Source organism: Phyllopteryx taeniolatus, chromosome 18 (assembly GCF_024500385.1).
Source record: "Phyllopteryx taeniolatus isolate TA_2022b chromosome 18, UOR_Ptae_1.2, whole genome shotgun sequence".
Taxonomy (NCBI): domain Eukaryota; kingdom Metazoa; phylum Chordata; class Actinopteri; order Syngnathiformes; family Syngnathidae; genus Phyllopteryx; species Phyllopteryx taeniolatus.
Window position 1 is genome coordinate 14,210,697 of NC_084519.1, and position 20,239 is coordinate 14,230,935.

At 44.6% G+C, this 20,239-nt stretch overlaps 1 protein-coding gene across 2 annotated transcripts in view; it reads right to left on the minus strand.

Moving 5' to 3' along the window:
- runx2b (RUNX family transcription factor 2b) overlaps positions 1-20,239 on the minus strand; it is a 136,863-nt gene that overhangs the window by 53,509 nt on the left and 63,115 nt on the right. For both annotated transcript variants that reach the window (XM_061754705.1, XM_061754704.1), the window contains exons 5-6: positions 3,530-3,634; positions 76-957 (exon numbers count right to left, since the gene is read on the minus strand). The gene's annotated coding sequence lies outside the window, so the exon portion shown is untranslated. The remainder of the gene's footprint in view (positions 1-75; positions 958-3,529; positions 3,635-20,239) is intronic.

The window sequence follows — 20,239 nt, forward strand, 5'->3', positions numbered from 1 at the left end:
AAGGAAGAAGCCGGCGTTGGTTTTTATGGAGGAGGGGAGAAAAAATACAAAATTCAGATGGTGCGGTGTACTTACTCGCTTAGCGCCGTCCTTGTGACTGGTGCTGCTGGCCCGCGACCATTAACCATTGACGCTCCGGCCACGCCAAGCCCCGAGCCGCACGTCTGTGGTTCTGTGGTTGTTTTGGAGGAGCACCTCGTGCAAAAACCCCAAAACGGCACCAGCGGCTTTAAAAACTGCTTTTCCTGCCCTCCACGCGCCGTCACTGGAGAGCCTCGCTCACGTGCCCCAGCGACGTCACCACGGCGGTGGGCAGGACCAGCGTTGTGGTTTCCCTCTCTCCTCCCTCCTTTATCCTCCTCCTTCTCCTCCTCCTGTGGTTCAACTGCGCTTCCAGGCTCCGAGCTCTCGCGCGCCAATCTCCCCCGTGCGTCAGGAGGCTCCAGCGGGGGCTGCGCTCTGCTTTCTCCCCTCTGAAAGCTGCCTTCTGAGATCCGAGGAGGATGTGTACAGAGCGCCCGGGTGCAAAGACAGCCTGGCGACTGCGTGAAAAGCAGAGGTGGCGAAAAGCTTGTTTGTAGACGGGCGTGTCCCATGTGAGGAGCTGCTTCTGAGGGGCGAAGCTGCTCTATTGTGTCCTAAAGTTCGAATAACTCTCAGTTCCAATTCCTGTAATGGCTCGTGAATCCGGCCAGCCGCCGTCCTCTTTGATCGCGTTGGCCGTTAGATCCGCCGCGTCAGGTGCGCACAGTTGCCACGACGGGAATGTGCGGCATGAGGGCGAGAAGGTCGGTTAGAGTCGCAAACTTGCCGGTGACTCAGCAGAGGAAGTCAAAGGGGGAGGATTTGGTCCAGGAGGCGATTTATATACAGGGCTGTTCCAAAACTGTTTGACATTTGGTAGTCTATTTACACAGCCAGTTCTCGCTCAAATGATCTTCAATTTTAACAAGATGTCTAAAAAGTAACAAAGCTTATGTTAGTTAAGGCTGGGCAAGATTATTTCCACAAAAATCCAATTCATTTTTGTCTTCTTTGCGTGTCGAAAAAGCAAAGTGAAAATGATATCGTAGTAATGCTCCGATATATCGCGTTTCACGCTTCGCAGCCCCGTTATATCATGGATGTGGTATGACAGTTGTTACTCTTGTTTTTTACACTGTTTGCACAATATTTTTGTGTTATCCATTGCTCTCGCTCCCTCTCAAAATATATTGTGTTTAAATGTGTTCACATTGTTTTAAAAATGTCTTTAAAGACAAAAGTGCTGTAAATGATAAAAAAAAAAGATGCCAAGTGGGTTTTAATAGTGTATTTCTATATCGCGGATTTCACTTATTGCAGGGGTGGTCTGCAATGTAACCCCAGTGATGAATTTCTGTATTTGAAATAGGTTTTGCTTTTGTTGTTTTTACCATTCTAGGATTTTCTTTAGTTGGCAGCACGATAAGGATGAGTGGTGAGCATGTCTGCCTCCCCACTTTTTGCAACAATATTAAATCATCTTTATGATCGTCCAGGTGTCCGAGATATTATTTAAGTCAGTTGAACTCCTCACTGTTCCAATACTTTTGGAGGGCTAGTGTCCACGCTGATTATATTTTTTACACAGATTTCTCTACAGGTATCAGGTTTTATGATGAGGTTTGCTTCATTGTCAAGTTTTTAAACCCCCTGCTCAAATCAATAAAGCATATATTTATGAGCTATGAAATCTTATACAGTTATTTGTATAATTGATGTCGGTGGGGCCCAATTAGCCGTGATTAAACACATTTTAATAGCCTCCATGTGTGTGTGTTTTTGGACAATAAAGAATAATGATGTTAAATCCGAGCCGGCGAGCAATTCCTCACGTCCTCGCCACTTACCGTATTTCTGCGCAGTGAAGAATTTACCTTGGCGCTGGGCACTCAGTAAATATTTGCCATCTAAAACAAGAACATGCCTCCCGGGTCACAGCACCAGCTCGGGATTGGCCGTCGTCATGCGGCTTTTGGCAGCAGGCAAACACACCCTGGGCATCGGCGAGACGCACGCCGGCTATTTCCACTCTGAGATTTAATGCGTGGTGTCAGCCGTGGCGTTTACCTTTCCCGCTAAAAATATCCCCGCCGTATTTTCTGGATATTTGGAAACATTAGCCTTTCGAATAACAACTTTTAGCGCCGCGCGCCTACGAGATCGGATGCCGCGCTGTCCAAAGCGTTAAAGGTGCGGGACGCACGAGCACGGCAAATTACCAGCAATCTGACGGGAGTGTAATTTGGACGTCACGAGCCGGCCTAAAAGACAGAATGTAAAATAAATCAGAAGAGCCGACTGGTGTGGGCAGGAAACATCCAGATGGAGGCGGCACGAGGTGGCAAAGAAATCGTGTTAATATTGAGATGCTTTCATTACATACACAGGGGTGCCTTGAGATATGAGTTGAATTTGTTCCGTGACCACGCTCGTAACCTTGTAACCACTTGTATCTCAAATAATCTTTTCCCATTGAAATTAGTGGAAATGTCCTTAAGTCCTTCAAGACTTCCCCCAAAACAACAACAATTGTTGTAATACAATTGGACAGCATTACAAACAATTAAACTGTTTCTGTCACATTGAATGGCCTTTGTACCGCTCCTTCTGGTGTGACCGCCTTGGCCACGTGGGAGTAGTGTAAGACAGCCAGACAAATATACTGCTCAATCAAACATTCAACTCTTCTCTCAGCTCATCAGTACAGCACTAATGTTAGTCGTACGCAGAGGGTAAACAACATACGACTGTAAGTACTGTTATTTTGTCTGTCAACATGGGTTGCTGCACCATTTGTGGTCAAGTCATTGCTTAAAGGATTGAAGTGCCGCAAAATAGATGCTATTTAGCGTTAGCATTAAGCTAGAGGACAGTCAGTCTAAGCTATGTGGTATTAAATACAGGAAGGTGTAATTCTTCAAGTCACTCTTATCTCAAGGCACCATTGGACAGTGATCCACTGTCATGCATTGACATGAGCACTGACATGTGCTCTGTATGTGTTGCCGCTCCGTGTGTGTTGAAATAACAGTTGTTCAATGGTTTATAACGACCATACCATCTGTGCTAATTTTCATTAACCCGTCTACGGCATTAACCTCGTGGACTTTCACTCAACACATTTGGTTTGGCTCCACATTTTGGTGTTTACACGATGTTTAATTCTCTTTTGTTTTATGAGTATGTTTAGCAGTAAACTTTAACTGGGAGTGACAAACAACTTGAAGCAAGCACGCTTTGTCTTTTATTTGGAGAACTGTGTGAGTCTTTTTGTTTTCTACAAGTGATGTTATACGATAGTCTCCTATTTCTTATATTCTATTCTTACATTCTCAGGAATACTTAGAAGTTGAAATGTTTTGGGTAAAACAAAAACAAAATGTGTGGGGTAAAACTAAAAACTTTTTTTTTTTTTTTTTTTTAAGAACCGAGCCCAAATCTGTACTATATACCATATAAAGCATGTTTTTTTATACTTGCTTTGGTCGAGTTTGGGTTCACTCACCTCCATCCTGCCAAAGCTCCAACACGGAGGTCGAGCTCAACCGATCCCAGGTCTGATCTTGGGGCGGGCACATGCCAACTCAGGCTTCTGCTTTTGTTTTTCGGGCTGCGGAGGAAAAAACACAAAGACGAACGTCCTTGATTGTAGAGGATTTGGGACAATTACGTCGTAAGAGGAGCCGAGCAAGTCACGCAAGAGGGCACTTGCGACGACATCTGGAGTTCATGCGAAACCCAGTGTTTTCACGGATTTAACGTTTCTAAATCGCACCGTCGCTGGATGTAAACAGGGCATGGTATTGACGGGTGGGGGGGAGGGTGTGTGTGTGGGGGGGGGGTGGAGTCCTGCTGTGTCGAGACAATTCCTGACAGCTGTGTTCACGTGAAAGGGTGGAATACGATATGGAATATAATATTTAATTCATAAGATTTTCTCCTCCGGTGGCCGAATACACCAGCAACTCAAGTTGAAGATGAAGAGCTTGGACGCGCCACGAGTTATGGTCTGGGTTCTGGAAGGCCCACCCTGCCGCTCTACCACTCAGGACCACACATGCATGTACCTTCAATGTTGTTATCACAAGCACTCGCGGAAACATAATAGAGGTTTCACGTGTTGCCGAAGATTACACACACTCGCTATGGTTTCCTTCCTTACTTCAGCTTGGAAAGAGGTTGTTTTCATTTCTGGAAGAGTGCGAGTGGATAATGACAGCTAACGTGGAAGCTAGGGTTGGGTGATATGGCCTTAAAAAAAAAAATTTTTTAAAAAATCTCCCATTTGAAGATCTGATTTCCGAATGTAATCAATTTTACCTTCCGCTTTATAGAAAAAGAAAATGGCAATGACATTCAAAACAGGTCTTGCTTCCCCCCCACTACTAGGATTTTTATTGATAACATGGTAAACAATCTTTTTCCCCCCAGGAAGTTTTTTTCTCCCCCAGCATTAACTTCACCAGAAATCAGAGAGATGAATATTTTACCTCAGAAGCAGGACAGTAGCAGTAACGACTTATCAACAACCCGGTTTGGTAATGCATCAGAAACACGGGTATAATGTTTCACTCGCTCGTTTACACTAATTCACAAACAGGCCTGCTTTCATTGGAGACAAACACAAGTCATGGAAAGGTTTGGAGCAAAACTCAAGCAGATGAAGAAATCTAATCTGCAAGGCCAAAGACGACTTTTGAAGACGTGACTCGTTTGCGGAGTTAGGATACATCACGGAAAATTCTGGATTTTTCTTTTAGAGTCCAGCGGCAGTTATCTACGTGTTCTGGTGATCTTTTTTGTGGTGTCTGGATGGCTGTTTTTGGAGTCGCAGGAAAAATAAAGGGGGAAATGTTTAATATCGAATGGCGCAAGCACAACTTAAACATGCAATAAAAATAGCTTTTAGGGTTTATAGGAAGAAAAATAAAAGGAGGAGGGGGTCAGATGATCAGATCACTGGCACAGGCAGCTGACCGCTGATTTTTTCCCCTCTCATTTATCGCTCATTTTAATCAAGCTGCAGCATAAACACTCAGTCGTAGTTCAAAGGCACATGCTGAAAGACAAGCAGTAATTTCTACGTCTTCGCCGACAAGCTGCTTTAACTTTTGTTCAAAGTAGATGTAGATGTATGTATACTGTATGTAAATATGTATATATACACTTACAAATATTAACACAACACTGTTTTTTGCTGACTGATTGGTTTTCTGAAACCCCCATCCCTCCCCCATCTAATACAGTAAAATTTTAGAGTGGCCCTTTATTGCGGGCAGCCTAAAGCACACTTGTGCATCAAGTGTGATGCACTGCGTGAGGTAACTGGTGGTCAAACCAGATTCTGTCTGGTCTTCTGCGGACTATTGTTAGATTAAATGATTTGGCTTGATTGAACACTTTGGTGTTTTGTTTTGTGTGTCAGTTTTACAGTAAACTTCAACTGGGAGTGACGAATGAGCAGCTTGAAGCGAGCACGCTGTGCCTCCTATTTGGAGAACTGAGCATTGCAGAAACTGGGAACAGGCGCTAAGGTATACTTTTAAAAGTGTGTTTCAATGAGTTAAGTGTGTTTTAATACATTTACACAATGGGTTTGAAGCGTGCTAATAAAACTTGGGGACAATGCCACAGACAGATGAGTTACCCCAAAAAATCAGCGATATAGCGGGAGCACAAACTATGAACCGTGAAATCCCGTGGGAACACTGCAGTTGTATCCTCTGGTAACACTGTTATTGTTTGGTGAAGCACTTCACGGACGTTTGGTCCAGTTTAAGCGCCCTGAAGTGCAAAGTCAGCGCTGGTAATTACACCCAGTCGTGGTGATGATGCAAGCCCAACGCCAGTCACATGACGCCCAGTGTCATGAACAGAAATGTGTCACCGGGAAAGTGTGAGAACGACGCACAAGGCTCGTGTGACTCAAGTCAGCGGAGGGCAAGCCAGGCAACCCCGCTCATCTTACACATAAGTGGCCCATTATGTTCCAGTCTGTTTATTTGCCGCCGAGAACAAAGCCAGCCTGATGGCAGCGAGTGTCTCCCGTTGGAGAAGCGAGCCGTTCCGAGGGTGGCCCGTGTGGCAGCGACAATGGCGCAAACAAAAGCCTCCGCTGTCTTCTTGTTGTGACGGATAATTGCCCGCCTCAGATGATTTCACAATCCTGTGACTCGACGCCCGGGCCTCCTAAAGCTGAATTTAGGACATTGTGGAGAAAAGGCTGCTTTTCTTCTTCATTGTGGTTAAAAAAAAAAAAAAAAAAAAAGGAAGATCCAAACACTGATGGATGACTAAATGCAGGCAGGGAAAGCAGGGTAACTTCCAAGCGACCAAATTATGGACTATATTGTTTTTGGATTATAATTTAAAACTTAAAAAAAAAAAAAAAAAAAAAGGTTTGTTTCAAGATTCTTGCACAGTAACAAAAGCAATGATAGCATCCAAAAAGATTAGATTAGATTTATAGGCATGGTGACAAAACAATGACCAAAGGAGGTATGCCGAGTTCCAGGACTAGTGTCACAAAAGAAATTCTAAACGAGCAGTTTTGCCTTAGAAGTAACACCAGTCCTCAAACTTCTCTGAATTCGTGTCGGTGACATTTATACGGAAGATCCAAAAAGCATTACCATGACCACGGCGATACCATTACGATTAGATAAGTGGGGGGACGCTTCCATTTGGGGCTTACTCTTGCACGGGTCCGACAATGAACTCTTTTATTATGTCAAAACAACAAGACTTCTGCTCAGTACCGTACACTAACACTAAATAAATTGTGACGTGCAATAGAATAAACTAGTGATTCTGAAAGTACCTCAAGTGACAAATTTGCAGTACAATCCTATTGGGGTCCCATTATAACGCCATATGTTCCTCAAAATGGAAGACAAAAAGAAAATCGGTGACTGACGTTGCCATCCCCTGAGTGGACAGTTTTTAGTCTTTCATTCCTAAAAGAAAAGAAATGAAATAAAACATTGTGTATTAAGCCTTTGTGCTGGTATGCCTGTGAAATATTCCAGTCCCACGTTGGAGTACGATGAAGCCCAGTAGCAGCGGCCTATAAATGTAATCAACTGGAGTTAATTTAATTATAAGCAACAAACTGCGTGGTCCCCAATGATATCCTAATTGAATTACAGCTGTAAAGCCATCAATCAAAATGCTTTATAACTTTCCGCTGTCCACGAATGCTAATTGATGAGCGTTGATCTGTTCAGACTGGTCCTAAATGCGGAAAGTGTGAGTCACTTAAGAGAAATAAACCGAGGATGTTTGCTGCTTGTGGTGGCAACGCATTCAAAACAAAAATCATTCATCAAACCCTGTGTTGCCAGACGCATTCAAAGCACCCTTCTTTTTAAGAAGGACTAGCCACACAAGAAAAAAGGTGGGAAACCCTTGTATACACACACCATCCTGCCTCTCCTGACGATAACCTATACGTACAAGCACAATCTCAGGCTCTGTTACAGTTCGGATTACTACCTCAGACTCTGGAAAATCGAAGGGTAGACTTTGTACCACTCTTTCTGTGACGGCGTCATTTACACAGAGCAGGGACACAGGAAGAAGGCGACATAAGCCCTGACACAGCCTGCCACAATCTCTAATACTTGCAGCAAAGTTGGGAAATTGTCACGGAGACTGAGTCGATCCCGTTCCGTGAAGGTGCCGTTTCGACAGAACAGCGACAAAGGTGGAAAAGCCTTGGGTCGAAATTGACGTATCGGGTCCAGACTAATCGTGGCGGCTAAAAAGCAAGCGTATCTTTACTGATGCTCGTTAGCAAACTTCCAGGTCACGTAAACTCGACCAATTAAATGGTTTAGGGTTGAACTCCCTTCCCATGGTTGTTATGATCTTTGTTTTTGTTGACATTGTTTGAGATATTATTTCATATTTTCCCTGTGTCCCTTTTTCATGTCATGTCAGGTTTTCGTCCCCACCTGTTCTCGTCAGCCCTGCTCCTTGTGTCTATCAATCAGCTTCCTCCAACCACGCATGTCTAGTCCAGGTGTACCTCGTTGTCTCGTCAGTTTGCTTATATTTAGTTTCCTTGTTTCTTTCAGTCTGGTTCAGTTCATTGTTGTCGCAAGTCACGGACCCCCCCCCCCACCCCACCCCTCCGAGTCATGTCATGTCTCCTCTCGTGGTCTGTCTATTCACTGTGTTTTTGTTGCTTTGAATCTTGTTTTTTTCTTTTTTGTTATTTGAATATTTGGAGTTTCCCACATGGCTTGTTTGCGCTTTTTTAAATCAATGCCTTGTTTTGAGATTACTCCTGGTGGCTTTCTTGCCTCTCTGTTTTAATGCGCTTGGGTCTACCTTTTGCCTCAACACCACGAAAACCCAATTGCGGCAATGTTCCGTTTTTTTCGAAACTGTATTTTGGATTGGAGCTAAAATTGATTATGAAAAACCTGTGATTAACGTTTTCAATTTTGGATTTTCAACAGCCAATTAAAAATGGAAAGAGTGAATGTTACACAGATTGTCATGAACTAAAGGTTTTCTGATCTGTGCAACGCCTCGAACATACCCCGGCTGCCGCGCCACTATTATACAGTTTGCGGTTACTGGATGCGCGTTTTGTGAACTGCGAGCTCTCTCCAAACATTCCAGTCGAGATGAAATGGCGGAATGTGAGGCTCGATGCTAATTTGAAGACAGAATAAATCTATAAATCTGACTGCGTTTCTTCGCCCCGCGGACACACAGCCACGATAATTACGGGTTGACTTTGCAGACGTTCAGACGTCTCTCATCAGCGCTGCTAATAGCAAAAGCAGCAGGCGGCTACGTGCTTACTCACCGTCTCGCGGTTACGGGGTGAGCGGAGGTAAACGGCAGCGCTGATATCATTAGAAGTGGCCACGACTCCGATTGCACGCTGTTATGACAGAGTTTCGCCGTGTGGTTGAAAAAGCCATTATCTGTTTATACTTGCGTGTTGTGTCTCAGCCCAGGGAAGCATTCATTATTCATGAGTCAACAAATCAGATGTTAATTTTTCGGAAAAGCAAGTTCAGATGCTTGTATTGGGACAGCGCTTTGTTTCGCTTCCAAAATGCTGTAATAGGGTAACAGTGACTCACGAGAAGTTTGTCTATGAATACATGGGTCTCTGGAGTGGCTGACCACCCATCAAGAGTGAAATGAAACAATCAAGGAGATCTTGAACCTACCTATGTCTATTTTGAATTTTGCCCAATTAGGCGGCACAGTGGACGACTGGTTAGAGCGTCTGCCTCACAGTTCTGAGGACCAGGGTTCAATCCCCGGCTCCGCCTGTGTGGAGTTCGCATGTTCTCCCCGTGCCTGCATGGGTTTTCTCCGGGCACTCCGGTTTCCACCCACATCCCAAACACATGCATGGTAGGTTGATTGAAGTCTCTAAATCGCCCCTAAGTCTGATTGTGAGTGCGAATGGTTGTTTGTTTATGTGTGCCCTGCGATTGACTGGTAACCAGTTCAGGGTGTACCCCGCCTCCTGCCCGAAGATAGCTGGGATAGGCTCCAGCAGGGTCACCCACGGCAAACAGGTCCGAGGTGAGGGACCAGACAAAGCACAGCTCCAAAAACCCCTAGATTGACAAACAATTCAGGAATTCAATTTCAATTTTCCCTTGCCCTCTAGAGCCAGGGCTGGAGGTGGGGCTCGAAGGCGATCGCCTGGTGGCCGTGATCACACTCCTCAGCTTCCCTGGTAAGGTCTATTCAGGGGTGGTGGAGAGGAGTTTCCGTCGGGAAGTCAAATCTCAGATTCAGGAGGAGCAGTGTGGTTTTTGTCCTGGCTGTGGAACAGTGGACCAGCTCTACATCCTCGGCAGGGTCCTCGAGGGTGCATGGGAGTTGGCCCAACCAGTCTTCTGCAAGCCGACTAGCAGAAGGCTTTCGACCGTGTCCTTCTGGGAGTCCTGTGGGGCGTGCTTCGGGAGTATGGGGTACCGAACCCCCTGATACGGGCTGTTCGGTGCCTGTACGACCGGAGTCAGAGTTCGGTCCGCATTGCCGGCAGTAAGTCGGATTCTTTTCCGGTGAGGGTTGGATTCCGCCAAGGCTGCCCTTTGTCACAGATTCTGTTCATAGCTTTTATGGACAGAATTTCAAGGCGCAGCCGAGGCCCAGAGGTGGTCCGGTTTGGTGGCCTCAGAATTGCATCTCTGCTTTTTGTAGGTGATGCAGTTCTGTTCGCTTCATCAAGCCGTGATCTCCAATTCTCACTGGAGCGGTTCACAGCCGGGTGTGAAGAGGCTGGGATGAGAATCCATCCATCCATCCATTTTCTGAGCCGCTTCTCTTCACTAGGGTCGCGGGCGTGCTGGAGCCTATCCCAGCTGTCATCGGGCAGGAGGCGGGGTACACCCTGAACTGGTTGCCAGCCAATCGCAGGGCACATAGAAACTAACAACCATTCGCACTCACAGTCATGCCTACGGGCAATTTAGAGTCTCCAATTCATGCATGTTTTTGGGATGTGGGAGGAAACCAGAGTGCCCGGGGAAAACCCACACAGGCACGGGGAGAACATGGAAACTCCACACAGGCGGGGGCGGGGATTGAACCCGGGTCCTCAGAACTGTGAGGCTGACGCTCTAACCAGTCGGCCACCGTGCCGCCGGGATGAGAATCAGCACCTCCAAATCTGAGACCATGATCTTCAGTCGGAAAAGGGTGGCATGCCGTCTCCGGGTCGGTGATGAGATCAAGCCCCAAGTGGAGGAGTTTAGGTATCTTGGGGTACGGAAGAATGGTACGGGAAATCGACAGGCGGATCGGTGCGGCGTCTGCAGTGATGCGGACTTTGTGTCGGTCCGTTGTGGTAAAGAAGGAGCTAAGCCGAAAGGCGAAGCTCTCGATTTACCGCTCTATCTACGTTCCTACCCTCACCTATGGTCACGAGCTGTGGGTCGTGACCGAAAGAACAAGATCCCGGATACAAGCGGCCGAAATGAGTTTCCTTCGCAGGGTGTCCGGGCTCTCCCTTAGAGATAGGGTGAGAAGCTCGGTCATCCGGGAGGATTTCAGAGTAGAGCCGCTGCTCCTCCACATCGAGAGGAGCCAGATGAGGTGGCTGGGGCATCTGATTCGGATGTCTCCCGGACGTCTCCCCGGTGAGGCGTTCCGGGCACGTCCCACCGGCAGGAGACCCCGGGGACGATCCAGGACACGCTGGAGAGACAATGTCTCTTTGCTGGCCTGGGAACACCTCGGTATCCCCTCGGAAGAGCTGGAGGAAGTGGCTGGGGAGAGGGACCTCTGGGCGTCCCTGCTAAAGCTACTGCCCCCGCGACCCGACCTCGGATAAGCGGTAGAAAATGGATGGATGGAAAGCCGTGCTTCTGTAAACATGGAAGCGCTTTGCACACAAGCAAGGCGTGCGCACACACACACCCAGTGCAGTAGGAGAGCGGGGCGCCGCCGCTTGATTGCTGAAAGGGAGCGTGGCTCTTCTCCAGGCAAGGCCACTCTGGCAGTCGCCACACACACACACACAAACACACAGGCACACTCTCTCTCATACACTCAATCACACGCTCTTACACACACGCACGCACTCACGCACACAAGCGGCTGGCTTTTCAGTCGTCGGTGTGACGAGGTTACCTCTGGGGCCTGGGCTGCACAAACACACACATGACCCAAGACAAACTTTCACAATTCCGCCAGGTGTGCAAACAGCGGGCTGCGAAAATACCCGGGGAAAAAAAAGTCTGACCGTGCAAAAACAATACAAGTGCCTCTGATGAACTCCCGCGAATGCAAACTGACAGTGTGAGAGGCAGCGGGAAAGATGTAGAACGGAAGGAAGCCTGATCAGCAAGGTTACAGGGATGCTTTGAAAAAGGTACAGTATGGGACATTTCACCATGACGTCACACATTCGGCAAAAGCCGAGGCTTGTACGATGGAACCACCAGTAAACCGCATACTGGAGTAGACTCACCATGGCCACCCTTTTCAAGTGGCCCAGAGTTGTATATAACCCAACCAAACCTGACTTGCGAATACCTCGTGCCTGATTTGCTAAGATCCTAAATAACGGCCGCTAAATTGCGTTTTTACAGATTGAGGCTCTACAATATACTGTTCTGCATTATTTTTGTTTATTGAATCACAAAAACACGGCGCGATTATCAAGGAACAAGCCGTATTGCTCCAAAGAAATGAAATGGGCAATAATTAAGGATAGAGTGTGGCTATTTTGAGGCCACTGCTAAAGATCAATTACCCCATTCACTGACTGCACCCGTGCATTTCGGCGACAGTGTGTCTCTCCACTTTGGTTTCCAGACCCAGGTATATACCGTACGAAATACCAGTCAAAGGTTTGAGAACACGGTGGAACGGTGGATGACTGGTTAGAGCGTCTCCCTCACAGTTCTGAGGACCGGGGTGCAATCCCCGGCCTCGCATGTGTGGAGTTTGCAAGTTCTCCCCATGCCTGCGTGGGTTTTCTCCGGGCACTCCGGTTTCCTCCCACATCCCAAAAACATGCATGGTAGGTTAATTAAAAACTCTAAATTGCCCGTAGGTGTGAATGTGCACACGAATGGTTGTTTGTTTCTATGTGCCCTGCGATTGGCTGGCGACCAGTTTAGGGTGTACCCCGCCACCTGCCCGATGATAGGTGGGATAGGCTCCAGCACGCCCGCGACCCTTGTGAGGAGAAGCGGCTCAGAAAATGGAGGGATGGAAGGTTTGAGAACACCTCAATGTTTCCATTTATTAATTGAAAGTTGAGCAGTTCAAATCCACTCAAGAGCTTGAAATGGTACAAAGTAAGTGGTGAACTGCCAGAAGTAAAAAAGATGACAAAAAAATAAAAAATAATGTACATCTTTGAATTATACATGGTTTATTGATAGATTTCATGATTTCTGTAACTTCAATTGTATATTTGTTCTGTGATTTCATTACACAGTACAATGAGACATTGACTGAATTTCAATTTAAAAAAAAAAAAGATTTGAGTGTTTTAAAACTTTTGACCGGAAGTGTATATACTGTATACACTGTCACCGGTCGGCTGGGCTTAAAACCCAGAAACTTATTTTTGGCTGTTACATTTGAGACATTCCAACGGCGCTTCAAATTTGGAATCGCAGCAAAACCCGTGGCCCACCGCTGCACACCGCGCAATAGCTAAGCTGGTTTCGCTCGGTGTCCGGCGGGATTAAGATTGCAGTGCAATCGGCAACAGGTGTATACTGTAAGTGGTCAAGGCCGCTCGATTTAAACGAGGGTTTTGAGCATTAGGTAGCGCTGATGGTTTCAGCATGGAAAATTTAGTGGAGCACCGCAAGTGCAAAATGAATGCTGAAGTGATGGCATTGGGAATGTAATATGTTTGTTTGCCTCTTCCACAGAGTTAGAGAAATGAAATCTATCGCACCAATGATTTGGGGGTAGCCAGCGACCACATAAAAGCCATGTTCTGTTTGATTTAAATTGCCCCGAGTGCATGGAAATTGGATGTATCCAGCCATCTTACGTAACATTGCGTTTAAAACTTGGGAGAGGACATCCAAAAGAAAAAAAAATGTTTTGCACCAATTGCACAGTGCACTGAAATGACCCAGATGCAAGGAAATGCAGTGTTATACAGTAGGTGATATGGTATGACTATTGAAAGTGACTGGCTCCAAGTCAACCTGTAAATCGCCAACTATGCCAACTTAGATTCCTTGGTGTGAGTAGTAAAATCATAGAAATATTCTATACTGCTGCTCTGGGCAGGTTGATGAGATACAGTCTCGCATCCTGGCTTGGCTACCTCTCTATGGAAAACATGATAAGAATTGAAAAGGTGGTGAAATATAATAAAATATTTATTGGTAAGAGGCTGGACAATTTTACGTTCAACAAGTTCTCTAAATGATTAATCGATTATCAAAATACTGTAATTTCTCATGTATAATGCACACCCATGTATAATATGCACCCCCAAAGTTGACCTCAAAATTCTGGAAAACCCTTCTACCTATGTATAATGCATTTTTACAATGCATGATTAGTATTATCTGTATTTTGTTAGTTGTTTTCAAATAATTATTCTGAAGTTAAGCACTTTATTTGAACACGTAATCCTTTTTTCAATTTACTTGCTCTTATTTTGAAATTAACAGCCCTACTTTTCATCCATCCATTTTCTGAGCCGCTTATCCTCACACTAGGGTCGCGGGAGTGCTGGAGCCTATCCCAGCTATCGTCGGGCAGGAGGCGGGGTTCACCATGAACTGGTTGCCAGCCAATCGCAGGGCACATATAAACAAACAACAATTCACACTCACATTCACACCAACGGGCAATTTAGAGTCCTCAATTAACCTACCATGCATGTTTTTGGGATGTGGGAGGAAACCCGAGTGCCCGGAGAAAACCCACGCAGGCACGGGGAGAACATGCAAACTCCACACAGGCGGGGCCGGGGATTCCTCAGAACTGTGAGGCAGACGCTCTGACCAGTCGGGCACCGTGCCGCCTCCCTACTTTTATTTAGTAAATTAGAAAACACACAGTTGTGCTCATATGTTTGATTACCCTAGCAGAATTTGTAAAATGGGTAGCATTCTTTAAGGAAAACATGAAGGACCAGGCGAAACACATTTCATTTTATTTTAATGGGATTCAAATTAAATGGTCAAGCATTTCAGAAAAGCATTATCATTAAACAAAACATAACCATAAATAAATTAATGATGGTTGTTGTTCAGTCAGTCATATTAAAAAAAAAAACAATATTTCACAAATTCTGCCAACTTATGAGCACAACTGTACATATATGCAGTCATACGTGCGTACCCCTGTCATATTGGAATGAAAGTGTAGGGTGCACTTTTTTTATAACCACTAGGTGACGGTGCATTTTAGAATGAAAGTGTACAGCTTTTTCATAACCGCTAGATGGTGACATACAGTTATAAAATGTGGAAGTTTTTTTTCCATTTGCCCCTATACCCATGTATAATGCGCACTATTGACTTTTGACAATTTTTTTTGGGGGGGGGGGGGGGGGGGAATGCGCATTATACACAAGAAATTACGGTACTTGTCAATTCATCGATGAATTGTTGCACCACTAGGGAACTTGTATATTTTAGTAGTCCATACTCACAGTGTTGTCGATGCAAATAAACCTTTATTTAGAATAGTTTTACACAGTAGTTGTTTGGCTTTGGAGGGTTAGGAAATGAACAATGCTGTGACAGGCAGACTGCGAGTAAGCGTGGCTATTTCTTTGTCTAAATGGTGCCTGATGGCTTATGCGTTTTAACTCTTCAAATATTACCTCATACGACCCTTTCTGCTATTTTCCTCAAGCTACACACCGGATTTTTCAATTCAACTGTTCTAAGATCAGCTTCCACATCGGTGCAACAACAGCCACAATCCTTTGGCACGTGCAAACCTTTAGTAAATCAGACCTCTAGTGAACCTGAAAGACTTTTAGATGGTGGTGATGGACGCGGACAACCCCGGCGGCTCGGAGCCTGTTCCCGATTACTCAGACGGACCGATGAGTCTCTGCTTTCATGGCCCTCAAGTCTCTTTCATCGGCGAGCACAGTCATCACGAAGCTGCCTAAGTGATAGCATGTCGTTTTGAGCGGGGCGTCGCCCTTCCTTGGCAGCACAGCAGCCTTCATGAAGGCGGGCGTCATTCGCGACCATATCGGGATTAGTGATAGTTTATGTCCCAGCTGTTGTGACGATAAACTGCATTGAGAAATGAGGCCGTTTGGCAGGAAAGCCATGAGTCACGTTTGTGAAGAGCCAGCATCTGTGATCATCCGTCTCTCATCCCTTCTACCGAGAGGAAACAACTTGTGAATTCCCCCAGAAGCTGTTAGCGTTTTGTCAAATTGTTGCTATTAACGCCACGCCGTCAAGTCAAACCTGTCAGAGTGTCTGACTCTAATTTGTGTCGACTTTTCAGATGGAACAAATGTGGAGCTTCTCGGTGAAAGTCGGTGGTGGGCTGAGATTTAGTTGAAAGCAATGTTTCTGGCACCACACTACTTGATCCAAACAGGTACAGATAGAGATTCTGCATACATTTCTTGACCGTTTCGTGTAATCCTGCCTATTAAAATAAGTAACAGAAGGAGGGGACGTTACCACTAAATAAACACCAATGCTTCATAAAAATCTAATTAAATACATCAAGACACCATTGGTTTCTTAATGCCACAGACCCTGTCACAAATATTTATATAGGCAGTCCTTGGTTTGTGACTGTCCCAACATGGGAGGATAGTAAAAACGGATTACCACAATAGAAAGGGAAATCAGCCGTAAACCGAGTGCCCGCTGAATGAGGAAATTGGTATGGAAAAGGACCTACAGTATATCAGATTTAAACTACAGTTTTGCTCAGCACAGTGCTTGTGTTTTGTCCACACTTTCCAAAAGTGAGGAGCTCCTGTCCAAAAACTGTAACGTTGTATTTCCCCACTATTTCACACAAAACATACAACGTACTAAAGTTTCTATCTGAAGGACGGATGGGTACATTACTTGCTAGTGCATTTAAGAAGCTCAACTTCTCATAGCTGACATTGTGTTCTGCTTTGTTTTTAGTTGGCAAACAAGTGGAGACCGAATGATCATAATCGGTAATGTATGGAAATCATTTATCGTGATTATTTGGACAGCTTAACTGGGAGTGAAAAACCATCATTTGGTTCCTGGCCTAACTTTAAAAGGGCACTCTGGACACATCTGCTGTATTCAAAAGGACAAAAAAAAAAAAAACACTAATCTAGAACATTTCATCACAGGTTTGGACACAGGAAAATAAACCAAGACAAATATTATTTCAAGGTCTGTGACGCTTGACGTTAACGGTGATGTATGAAGTGCAACGTATACGCTTTATAAACGTCTCTAAAATATGGCAGAGAATCCTTGGACGCAAACAGATTTTTGAAGATTAAATGTTCCTGCACACAGATTTTTGATGCGTGAAAATGAATGTGCTGCAAACAGAATTAGGTCAACAATTGTTTGCTTTTTGTGCTTTTATTTTTCCTATAAGACTATAAATGCTACCACTGTACTCTGCAGTACAGCAAATGTGTACGTATGTTGTACACACTGAAGTTGCATTTTAAATGCTTTAGCTCTTGATAAAGTCCATAAATAATATCCTTTAGAAAGCAGTTTACTCTGATGATGATAATGATGATTGATGGAGCATCTTTCCTAGCCTCCCCCTTTAAGAAAGGAAAAACAGGACCCTAATGTTAGTAACTCTGCTACAAGCTTCCTAAGGGTTTTTTTTTGCTGTATACAAATTTTTTGTAAATTCCCACAAATGTAAAATTAAAATCCTGTAGAAGAGTTTTTGGAGTGTATTTAAAATGTCACTAAATTCCCACAGCGTGAAAAATAATATCCAGAAGACAAGACTGATGTTATGCTTTCCTACCCTGCCTCTTTAAGGAAGCTAAAAAGTAAGACATCTATCATACGCAGGACCCTTTGCAAATCTTCCAAGCGTTTGAAAGGTGCCTTGATGCGCGCTAATTGCCCTCCAGAAGCTTCCACCATCTCCTTGACACGTTCATCTCCCCTGGTCGTCTCCGCAACGTCCCGTCGGAGGGTCTTGATCTCTAGTAAGAAGACCACTAAACTTGTGCAAGCTTTTGGCACCCGCGCCCACTCGCTCGCTCCCTCTCGGTCTCTCTCTCTCTCTCTCTCGCCGGCGTGTCCATTAAATCATCTCGCCCCGCTCCCATCTCAATATAGCCGTGTATTTTTGAACTAAGACAAATATTTGGCTTATACATACTGTAGGTGCAGCACGGCTGGGCTGCGGCCAAAAACACCATTATCAAAACGCCTGTGAAAGGGGAACATTCATGGTGCGGAGGAGACGACGCACATGAGGCACTTATTTTCTAGTCACTGATAAGCTAGCACTAAAGTACAGTAACGCAAAAACTAGTACAACAGCTGCAAATCATATGTACAGTACGTAATTTGATTACTTGTACACACACAAGCTGAACCTTTAAGAAAACCCTTGCCCATTTGCAAACTTACATACTCCCAAATTTCTCTGAGGAACATAAGTACTGTAAAACTATTTGCTTAAAAACACACCTATACATATTTATGAAATCTTTCTGGTTTTGGTTATAGCCATAAACTTAAGACACCTGATTATTTCTTTGGTTCTTCTATTTATTGACTGGTATTGACTGACCTTTTGTAGTAATTAGTTGCATAAAATTGTGGAATTCAACAGGATTTCTAGAGCATCGGGTTCTTGGTCACCTTGGTCTACGTATTGCTCTGTTTGGTCGGATGTCCAGTTCGAGGAAGAGTTCTGGTCTCGGTTCTAGTCCCAAACGTACGTCACTGAAGAACCAAAGAGACCACGGTGCCTTATGGCTAGTTTTTAATTCCTCAGTTTTCCAGGTTTTGGAAGATGATCAAGATGATCGAGAAAAATATAAGAACCTTCGTGACATTTCTAATACGTGCATTGTAATGTCGGCTTTTTTGTTAAGATAGCCAACCATCTGATTTAGTGACTCGGTTTTCAATGCTACCAGCACCCCGTTAGCGCACGGTATATGTGTTCCAGCATGCGAATGAAATACTTTCTGGCAATCTAATGTTACGCGGTGCACATTTCCTTACGCTTCACGTAAAACGTCTCTGATGAGCCACCCACCCTCGCCTTGATCTATCCTTCACGGATTGATATATTATGCTATTTCACCGCTTACTTGTACAAGCTTTTGTCAAATCCCGAGTTTGTAGCATTGAGCATCCAGTGGGGCTCGCATAAAAAGTTCAAAGAACATATGTAGTTGTCTCCAGTTTCTCCAGCCTCTGGACAACGTGTCAAAGGATGGCGCACATTGGCCGTCTGACACAAACCGTATTTGATGTTTTGTACCTCTCCGCCTCGACCCCCTTCTGTTCATCTCTTCCTGTTTTGTGTTCGCCATGATGGGGAATTAATGCGCCTAACATATGGTCACCATCCGCCGGTGGATTTCCTCGTAATGGAGGAGGGACAGTGTAGGCGAATCACCATCTTTGATCCAGTACAAAACCCTCCCATAGGTTTATTTCTCCGCATCCTCACCGAAATGCAGAGGAACCTCAACTCTGGAAGCCATTTTGGGTTTGAGGGCATAAGCCTCAGTGTAAGCCCCATTGTCTTTGTGGATGCTGGGAAGGATTGAAGGCTTCTGTGCTGGCAGCGAGTTGGGTTTCTTTGCCACTTGGGCCCTGTTCACACTGCCAGTGCAAAATCCGGTTTTCGTTTTCTGTAGCTTGAATCCAGCTTGATTTTATGGAATCTAAAAAGAAACAAATCTGATCTAAAGACTGGCCGCAGAGCTTCAAAGTTGGAGTTGATTGATACTGGACACTTCAGAGACGTGTTGTGGTAGCGTAAAGACCAAAAATCACATGAAATCGGACGGACACCTCAAGATCAGAATAAGGGTTCTTCCAAATGTGGAAAAAAAAAAACAATATGAATCAGATCTTGTATCTGCCAACATGACTGTACTGCAATTGGATGTATTGGACACATCCCGCCATTGTGAGCCCAACGTCAGTAAAATACAGCGACTGATGAAAAATATTGAGCCCCCACATAAAATCTTGCATGGCTGACTATCACAAGTAGACTAACAAAAAAAAAAAAAGCATACATAGGTCTGCTAATTTGGTTTGAAGCGGCCATTTTAAAGTAATTTCCAAGGGACTCTTCAAAGATGAACATGTCGAGAGATTTTGTCTGATTACTACCAATTCTGAACCAGATAATACTAGAAAGAGGGCCAACACAAAATTGAAAAAAAAAGGGAGATTGTTTTTCATCAAAGCATAAGTGGAGCATAGAAGCAAACTCTGATGACTTTCTCTAAAACACAAAACACTAATAAGTTAAATGTGATATCTCAAATTCTTATCTCAAAGCCAGTTTTACTTGGCAAAATGAAATTTGGTAGGCTCGTCTATCATTAGAAAACCCAAATAAATGTCTCGAGAAGTTGAGCCTGGAAAGACAAAAAGTCTGCCATTTTGCTTTTCAGTGTACATTTTACATTTTTAGGTCTCCTTCAAAGAAACTTATTCTACAGATTGTGTGTGATTGCTACCAAGTTTGGTGTATCAGTAAATCTAACCAGTGATATTGAATAAAGATCATGTGCAGTGAACCCTGCTATATT